Raw genomic sequence first — 8492 nt, 5'->3', positions numbered from 1 at the left:
AGGGAAACTTTATTTAGTCTTCTTTTTTTTTTTAATATATTTTATTGATTTTTCACAGAGAGGAAGGGAGAGAGATAGAGCGTTAGAAACATCAATGAGAGAGAAACATTGATCAGCTGCCTCCTGCACATCTCCTACTGGGGATGTGCCCGCAACCAAGGTACATGCCCTTGACCGGAATTGAACCTGGGACTTTTCAGTCCGCAGGCCGACGCTCTATCCACTGAGCCAAACCGGCTTCGGCATATTTAGTCTTCTTTTAAAAGCAATCTAGTTTAAAAATGAGTTGCAGTTAAGAGAGAACAAAGAACATGGTACCTAAGAGTGAGAGAGACAGACAGAGGAGAGGCTGGGCACTGGTCAGGCGCTTACATGCCAACTGTTCACCTGGGAAATGATGTCAAATCGGTTTCTTTAGTTTTCTGTTCAATGGTCTTCTCCAGCGAGTGGAGTGGCATCTGCTCGCTTCTCCCTGGGGACTAGCTTGGTGGTCGCCTTGGGGTCTGACTGCGTTCCAGAGGGCTCCGCACAGGCCTGCCTGCTCCCCTGGCCCTGTCCACACATTGCTTCCTCCGAGTCTTCCTTGGGCGCAGCTCTGGTCCATCACCTCCTCCTGTGTCTGCACCACTTCCACAGGGCCGAGAAAGAGGCCCACATGGAATTCAGGTCTGCAAGGAGCTGGTCCTCTGCTTTCAGAACCTTTGGGATCTCCGCTTGCAATTGTTCCCTTCCATGACCTTCCTTCCCTACCTCTGGCATCTTCCCGGAGCACTGCATGCCTGCCCTCCAGAAGCAGGTTGTCTTTGTGTGTCTTTCAGGGCAGCCTTCAGGGTCTGGTGGATGCACTGCGGCCCTTCCACGTTGGGCACCGGGCCTGAGGTCTGCCCAGGAAGGCGGCGGCTCCCCAGCAAGTCCCGCTGCACCAGGCGCACATGCGCCTGCCCCCACCCTCCCCCGCCCACCGCGCCCTACAGGCATGGAGGCTCCACGCTGTGCTCAGGGCCTGGGAGTTAAGCAGCAGGGTGGTCCTGATGCAGTAGAGCTGGGCCAGCATCAGCTTCCTGTGCTGGGCAGAGATGGGGGGGAGGGGGGAGGCTCAGGCTGGACCCTGGGGGAGGGCCCTGAGGACAGCTCTCTGCTTCTCCTGGAGGGCCCTTTGGGCTCCCCTGCCAGGCAGGTGGTCCTGCCCTCCATCTCTGATAGCTGGGAGGCACTGCCAGGGCTTGGTGCACCCCCAAAATTCCAGCGGGGCCCAGCCTTGTGAGGGGAGCCCTAAGTCCTAGTGCCGGTGGCTGTGGCAGCCAAGCAGAGTTCCGACAGGCTGCGGCTAGGGGCTGGGGGGCCACCTGGGTGGCGGCCCCTGCCAGCAGCTGCAGGAGGCTGGCCTCAGATTTGGACTTGAACAGGTGGGGCAGGCGGGGCTGCAGCTGGACAGGGGTGTGGCGGCGGAGGTGGGGTGAGGGCAGGGGTGAAGGGGCCTGTGGTAAATCTAGGAGCCAGGGCGCTGGCTCCACCACAGGGGCTGGGGTCGCAAAGTCTTGCAAGGAGGTGGGGGAGAGGGTGCCATAGGCAGAGTCCATGGAGCAGGAGCTGTCGACCCCGGGGCCCAGGGCCAGCAATTCGCTGGTTGGTGTGACAGATGAGGCGGTGGTACTGAGGGACATCTCGTCCGACTGGGACTTGGAGGGGCCGCCCTCGAACTCTGGAGAGGAGAGTGTCTCCCCAGGCTCCAGCACCACCATGGCCAGGGTCTCTGTGGAGCTGTCCGAGGAGCAGTGCTGGGAGTCCAGGCTATTGCTGCTTTTGCGCAGGATGGTGGGGGAGCTGGAGGCGGAAGTGCTACTCTCCCCACCCTCCTCTTCCTCCTCATCTTCCTCCTCGTCCTCCTGCTCATCTTCCTCCTCCTCCTCCAGGCTCTGCAGGTGCTGCTGGCTGCCTGAGTGCTCCTGCGCATGCAGCTGCTGCAACTGGTTCTGGGCATTGTAAATGGAGTCCACCCAGCCCCGGCACAGAGCCTGCCCGCTGGCCTGGAACGTGTAGGCCCCCACAGTGCTGTGGAACTGTTCAGGTAGATGAGGAGGAAGGAGCCAGGGTCCCGCAGCTCCCAGCACACGATCTTGTCCACCAGCAGTGGTGGCCTGATGACCCTGGTCTCCTCAGCCTTCTTCACTGCCTTGGTCACTAAGAGCAGGTCCGTGAAGAGGAAGCAGTACACATCCATCTTGCTGTCCTTTCCCTCCTTCATCCTCAGGCTGCCCTCCAACAGCAGCTGGCGCGTCTCCTCCTGGGAGGCACAGGGATGGGCGCGGTCAGGTCCAGGTGCAGAAATTCCTTCAGGAGCTTGTCCACCTCATTGTTGCTACCCTCCACCACCTCGTAGGCGTCCATGCGGCTCACCACGGCCGCCAACTGCTGCTGCTCCTGTCACTGCCGCATGCATGTGTTCACGTGGTGGATGAAGCGCTCCATGGAGCTGATCATGGTGATGACGGCCTTCTTGGCACGTGGCTAGTCCTCAGCACCTACTTGAGCAGCAGCGGGTACTGGGTGAGCCGCTGGTGGGGCTTGGCGAGCATGTCGCTCAGCTTCAGCCGCTGGCACTGCTGGTGCTTCTCGGCCCACGTCATGTAGGCCCAGAAGAGGTCGTCACTGCGTGTGTACTCCATGCAGCCCTCCTCCGCCATGCAGTACCGGATGTAGGGCTTAAAGAGGAAGCCGAACTTCTCGAAGCCTTTGAGGAGGTCCAGGGCTGCAGCAGCACCCACGTCCGCAGCGCCTTCTCCACCATCAGCGCCATCACTCTGCCCCACAGCCTGCGGTGCAGACCCGATCTCCATCTCAGGGATGTTGCTGAACAGGAGCGGGGCGTCGAGGTGTCAGGACTCCTCCCCAGGGCGACCCTTCCCCTGGGAGTCCCCACCGCTCCGTTCACCCCCTGGCCAGCGGGGAGCGCCCTCGGTGATTCCGCTGCTCTGGGCACTGGGGAGGAGGAGGCCCCTAAGGAGGAGGCCCCTAAATAGGAGGCCTCGGAGGGCAAGGCCCTGAAGCAGGAGGAGGCCCTGGAAGGTGGGTGGCTCCCCAGCATGTCCTGCTGCACCAGACACATGTGCGCCAGCCCCCACTGAGCCCTCCAGGCCTGTGCGGCTCCACGCTGTGCTCAGGGCCTGGGCAGTGCTATAGGAGCAGGCCTGGTGGTGTTGGGACTCCTCCCCAGGGTGACCCTTCACCCGGGAGTCCCCACTGCTCCATTCACCCCCTTGGCCAGCTGGGAGCACCCTCAGTGTGTCCCCTGCTCTGGGCACTGGGGAGGAGGAGGCAGCGGAGGGAGAGGCCCTAAAGCAGGAGGAAGCCACAGAAGACAGGCGAGGAGCCCAGGACTCAAGGCGCCCCCGCCGCCACCCCGTGTCCCGCTTGGGCCTGCACCCAGGAGTGCCATGGCTGTGGCTGGGCCACCGGCTGGGCTTGGAGGTGAGTCCTCCGCGCACAGACCCAGCAGCCTTCCTGGTGTGGGTGGGGGTTTCGGGTCACCTTGAGGGAGGCTCCGCCCTTTCTCTGCTCCTCTCCTGATGGAGCAGTGAGACTCCAGCGCTGTGGTCAGAGGAGCAGCCTTCCAGCCCCCAGGGCGCTTCTCGGAGTCAGAAGTTGTGCCATTGGCCTTTGCCTAGGACAGGACCTCTGCACCCCCAGGGTGCATAAACACACAGGGCTTCCATCAGGCTTCGCTGCTCCGCCGGGAGCCTGGGAGCCATTAGGCTTCGCTCAGCCACTTGGAGCCTATGTATGCAAATTAACCACCAGCTTTGTTGGTGGTTAATTTGCATATCATGCTGATTAGCCAATGGGAGGCATAGCGAAGGTACAGTCAATTACCCTTTCTGTCTATTATTAGATTATATATATATATATATATATATATATACACACACACATATATATATACATATATATATATACACACACACATATATATATACATATATATATATATACATATATATATATATACTAGAGGCCCGGTGCACAAAAATTTGTGCAATCGGGGGGGGGGGTCCCTCAGCCTGGCCTGTGCCCTCTCGCAGTCTGGGACCCCTCGGGAGATAACGACCTGCTGGCTTAAGCCTGCTCCTGGGTGGCAGAGGGCAGGCCCAACCCCTAGGTGCAGCCCCTGGTCGGGCTCAGAGCAGGGCCGATTGGGGAGTTGGGGCACTGCCCCCTGTCACACTCAAGGCAGGGTCGATGGGGAGGTTGCAGCGCCACCCCCTGTCACGCACAGAGCAGGGCCCATCACGGGGTTGGGGAGCTACCCCTGTCATGCACAGAGCAGGGCAGATCAGGGGGTTGGGGCACCACCCTCTATCACCCACAGAGCAGGGCCGATCAGGGGGGTTTGGGAGCTGCCCCCTGTCATGCTGATCCCGGTGCCGGGAGGCCTCAGGGCTCCACTGATCCCATTGCTGGGAGGCATATTACCCGTTTACTATATAGGATAGAGGCCTGGTGCATGGGTGGGGGACGGCTGGTTTGCCCTGAAGGGTGTCCTGGATCAGGGTGGGGGTCCCCACTGGAGTGCCTGGCCAATCTGGGTGAGGGGCTGAGGGCTGTTTTCAGGCTGGCAGGTGACTGAAGCTCCCAACCGCTCCTTGTTTTCTTTTTTTTTTTTTTATTCTGGGCCAGCTTTAGCTCTGGCTCCAGCTCTGAGGCTTCTGCTGCTGAAAGCAGGTATCTGATTTGTTTAGTTCTATAATCGAAACACTGTATCAACTCCAGCTCTGAGATCCCAGAGAGCTGAAAGCAGGTTTCTGGGGTTTTGTTTAGCTTCTATATTTGTAACAATGTTTCTAAAACTGTAAGCTCAGAGGCTGGCAAGGCAGGTGGGGAACGTTGGAGTCCTCCGTCACTGAAGCAAGCAAGTCTCATATTAGCTTCCAGCTGCCTGGCTACCGGCCGCCATCTTGGCTGGCAGTTATTTTGCATTTCGCCCTTATTAGCCAATGGGAAGGGTGGGTAGCGGACGTACGCTAATTACCATGTTTCTCTTTTATTAGATAGGAGATATATATATATATATATATATATATATATATATATATATTACAGTATTTTCATTACCTAAGTGAGAAATCTCAGACTCTGACACCTGAAGTAAGTGATGACCAAGACTATGTTGTTAGCAAATGGTAAAGTGGTGTTTAAATGTAGGTACAGTAGAATCTCAGTTCTTGAACTTACTTCATTCTAGAAGGCTGTTTGAGAAGAAATTTGTTCAAAAACCAAATCATTTTTTCCTATTAGAAATAATGTAAATTGAATTAATCCATTCCAGACCCCCAAAAGCAAAAAACAAAACCTCCCAAATATGAAAATACTCACAGTACAATTTCCTGAGATGTTAGCAAATGTGAAGTTTAGTGGTAAACTGACTCATACTCCCACATTCTCTCTTTTCTTTGTTGCCAGAGAGATGCATGACTCATCATACAGGTATCAACAAGGAAGGGTTGCTGGATCTCTAACTGAAGTTTTGTTCAACAACCAAGTCATTTTTTCCATGATCAACTTGGTTGAGAACCAAATTGTTTGAGATAGAACACATTGGAGAACTGAGTTTTGACTGCAATTTGATTCCTAATACCTGTTCTTATCCACAACACTATACTGCTTCACAGGTGTTGGAAGATTTTTATTTGTTTAATATTAAGAAAGTCAAGCAACTGAAGGAACAAATTGTGTTTAACAAGTGTGCTGCCTCTAGACATCATAAGCAAAATGTCAGCTTGCATTTCCATGGACAAATGCTCCAAAGTAATCATTATTTAACAGGAACAGTTTTTTCACCATGTGGTCAGGTATATGATAAGTTGAATTTTTTTAAAAAGTTGAATTAATGTAATATCTACTTAATCAATTTAAAAATACTTTTCTTTTTATTCTCCAAAAAATATACATTCTATTTTTTTTTTAGAATTTATTTGAAACACTGAAAAATACAGTAGAAAAAGCACACAATTCCCCTAGCCCCGTGGTCAGCAAACTGCGGCTCGAGAGCCACATGCGGCTCTTTGGCCCCTTGAGTGTGGCTCATCCTAAGCCTTAGGAGTACACTAATTAAGTTAATAACAATGTACCTACCTATATAGTTTAAGTTTAAAAAATTTGGCTCTCAAAAGAAATTTTAATTGTTGTACTGTTGATATTTGTGTCTGGTGACTAATGAGTTTGCCGACCACTGCCCTAGCCAGTTTGACTCAGTGGATAGAGCGTTGGCCCATGGACTGAAGGGTCCTGGATTTGATTCCAGTCAAGAGCACATACCTTGATTGCCAGCTCAATCCCCAGCCCTGATTGGGGCACATGCATGAGGGAAGCAACCAATCGATGTGTCTCTCTCACATCAATGTTTTTCTCTCTCTGTCCCCCCCTCCTCCCTTCCACTCTCTCTAAAAATCAATGGAAAAATATCCTTGGGTGAGAATAAATAAGTAAATAAATAGCACACCATCAACAAAATTCAGGTAATAACTTCATGAACAAAACTCCAAAGGCACTCTTTTTTTTTATTTTCTCTGTCTACTAGGCAAAATGATTATTCTTTGGGGCACTGTGTAAATCTCAACTTTTCTATACATGGTTCCTGAGCCTCCCAGACAGTTTTTATAATTTTTTTTAATCTGAAACCAATTTTTTCACACTTTCCATGTTGGTCAATACATTACATTGAAATTATATTTTCATTTTTACATCATTACTGCAAATCTTACAGAGCCAGAATTGGGTATGTATTCATCTCTCTGCCTCTACTACTAAATGCAATGCCCAACACATAGGAAGTGTTTAACTATAGTTTAATGAAGAGATGGGAAGTACTCTTGCTGAATTAATAATGATATTTAATCTGGAAAAAAAAAACCCAACAATTACACTCCACCAAAATGTATCTAAAATCCAAGATAATGGAGTTATTTTCAAATGAATGGTTATAAAATCATTAACAAAATGCAAGTTTTTATAAAAATGAAAATATTACAAATGGCCAAAATGTTACCAAATTAGATATATTATTATTTTCTTCAATACACAGTAAGAATGCCTAAGAAATCTCTATATACTCCATTCCCATTCAAACATATACCAAATTAGTTAGATTTTTGGTAGAAAGAAAATATTATAAAGCAGAGCATTTTGATATGATTTACTGGTACTTTTTAAAGTTCTTAATAAAATAATAACACAAGTTCTGCTTAGGTATTTTATATGTCCCTTAAGAATGTACTGACAACATGCTTGTTCCATTATTGAATGGTTCTTCTAGACAAATCTTTGGTTTCCCAAGTGTTGTACACACAGTACCTTTACTGCTATTATTTTATGGCAACTTGTACTCAAGTACTTTGGCTTGTAGCTACATTTTGGATGGTGTACCATTAAATTGCAACAATTTTCACATAAAATTCTTAATAGCAATTTTTGAGAAAAACACCAGGTAATGGCAATGCTAGCTTGACAATGAATGAGAAAAACACTACAATACTTGATTATTTTATCTCCATGTTTCCTTACAAACTATGGAGTAAACTAGCTGTTAGCAACAGCAAAGTTCCTAATCTATAGTCAGAATAAATTCCATCTTTATTTATAAACACCTTAGCAGCTCTTCAAAATGTTTTATTTCCACAATATGGGAAAAGGATAAGTTCTTTAAAATCATCTTTGGAAATAAAATACTTATACCTTTAACTATTGTTCTCTATTCCTCTCCCCATAAAAAGCTGTCAATCGCAAAGTAATTAATTAATTTGTAACAAACACTAGTGTTCCAACAGAGGGCACTATTCTAATTAAGAGATTATTGCATAAGCACAGAACTAATGATAGTTAAATTGTTAGAAATTAATTATTTTTAATGGGACAGTAGACTCATCAATATTTATGTCTAAGTATGAACTTTTTAAATTTTCCCCAAAAAGCAATTTATTACAATGAAATTAGTGACTAGATATCAACTTGATAGCATTTCCAGATGAGATAATTTCTTTCAGTTGATATGAGAGTGGAAATCCAGAAAATGATCCAGTGTCTTAAAAAATATTAAATGTTGCATATTTCACAATAAGATTTTAAATAATTTATGTTTATAGGCTCTCCTATGAAACTAATAATATTAATAGTTAAATGCCTTTTTAAACTTATTTTCGCTAATAACTAATGAAACTCATAACACTGTCTTGTAAAAATATATTAGAGGAGCTCCAAAAATATGTCACCATATGGTTTTAACATGAAGTGTTCAATAAGAGTACTAAGTGAGACAGAGTACACATTTTACAGACTAATACATTTTCTTTCTCAGTCTCTGAACTAGCATCTGGAATTATTCATGGGCATAAGCACTTTAGAACTCATTTTAGTTTCTGAAATATAGCCTTTTATGCTGAAATGAGTTTAGTTCTATTAAAAATGAATGACTGTAAATTGGAATAGTTGTATATTCTTTA

General features: G+C 48.1%; 1 pseudogene; it reads right to left on the bottom strand.

The window, feature by feature from the left end:
- Window positions 1–1010: 1010 nt before the first annotated feature.
- LOC118653455 lies at window positions 1011–2876 on the bottom strand (annotated as a pseudogene).
- Window positions 2877–8492: the final 5616 nt, after the last annotated feature.

This window comes from Myotis myotis, unplaced genomic scaffold (genome assembly GCF_014108235.1).
Source record: "Myotis myotis isolate mMyoMyo1 unplaced genomic scaffold, mMyoMyo1.p scaffold_m19_p_4, whole genome shotgun sequence".
NCBI classification, from domain to species: Eukaryota; Metazoa; Chordata; class Mammalia; order Chiroptera; family Vespertilionidae; genus Myotis; species Myotis myotis.
Note: the sequence above shows the minus strand (reverse complement) of the source record. Positions and strands in the feature narration are given on the sequence as shown.